The following is a 1,202-nucleotide window of genomic DNA, read 5'->3' on the forward strand; positions in this document are numbered from 1 at the left end:
AAGTATTTTATTTTTTGAGGGGCTATTATAAATGGTATTGTTTTCCTGATTTCCTTTTCTTCATTCTCTTTATTGGGGTATAGGAATCCAATGGATTTTTGTATGTTTATCTTGTATCCTGCTACTCTGCTGAATCTTTCTATTAGTTCCAGTAGTTTTCTCATGTAGTCTTTTGGGTTTTCTATATATAATATCATATCATCTGCAAATACAGACAGTTTAACTTCTTCATTACCAGTTTGGATGCCCTTTATTTCTTTTTCTTGCCTTATTATTGCTCTAGCTAGGACTTTCAGGACAATGTGAAACAGGAGTGGTGATAAATGACATCCTTGTCTTGTTCCTGTTCTCAAGGGGAATGTTTTCAGCCTCTCTCCATTAAGAAAGATGTTGGCTCTTGGTTTTGTATAGATGCCCTTTATTAGGCTGAGGAATTTCCTTTCTATACCTATTTTATTGAGAGTTTTTATCACAAACCGGTGTCGGACTTTGTTGAATACCTTTTCTGCGATGTTTGAGATGATCATGTGATTCTTTTATTTTATTTATGTGGTAGATTATGTTGATTGATTATCTAATGTTGAACCATCCTTGCATACCTGGTATGAATCCTACTTGGTTGTGGTGTATTATTTTTTGATGTGATGCTGAATTCTATTGGCTAGAATTTTGTTGAGAAGTTTTGCATCTATATTCATGAGAGATATTGATCTGTAATTTTCTTTTTTGTGATGTCTTTGCCTGGTTTTGGTATCAGGGTTATGCTGGCTTCATAGAATGAATTTGGAAGTATCCCTTCCTTTTCTGTGTTCTGAAATAGTTTGAGTAGTACTGGTGTAAGCTCTTCTGTGAATGTTTGGTAGAATTCTCCAGTGAAGCCATCTGGGCCAGGGTTTTTTTTTGTTGGGAGTTTTTTTTTTTTATCACCTTTTCAATATCTTCTCTTCTTATGGGTTGTTCAAATTTTCAGCATCAATTTGTGATAGTTTGGGTAAGTAGTGTGTTTCTAGAAATTTGTCCCTTTCCTCTAGATTTTCAAATTTGTTGGAGTATAGTTTTTCATAATACTGTTATGATCCATTTTATTTCAGTTGGGTCTGTTGTAATATCCTCCATTTCCTTTTCTTATTTGGGTTATTTACATCCTCTCCTGTCTTTCTTTTGTCAGTTTGGCCAGTGGTTTGTCGATTTTGTTGATCCTT

Source organism: Trichechus manatus, unplaced genomic scaffold (genome assembly GCF_000243295.1).
Source record: "Trichechus manatus latirostris isolate Lorelei unplaced genomic scaffold, TriManLat1.0 scaffold00007, whole genome shotgun sequence".
NCBI classification, from domain to species: domain Eukaryota; kingdom Metazoa; phylum Chordata; class Mammalia; order Sirenia; family Trichechidae; genus Trichechus; species Trichechus manatus.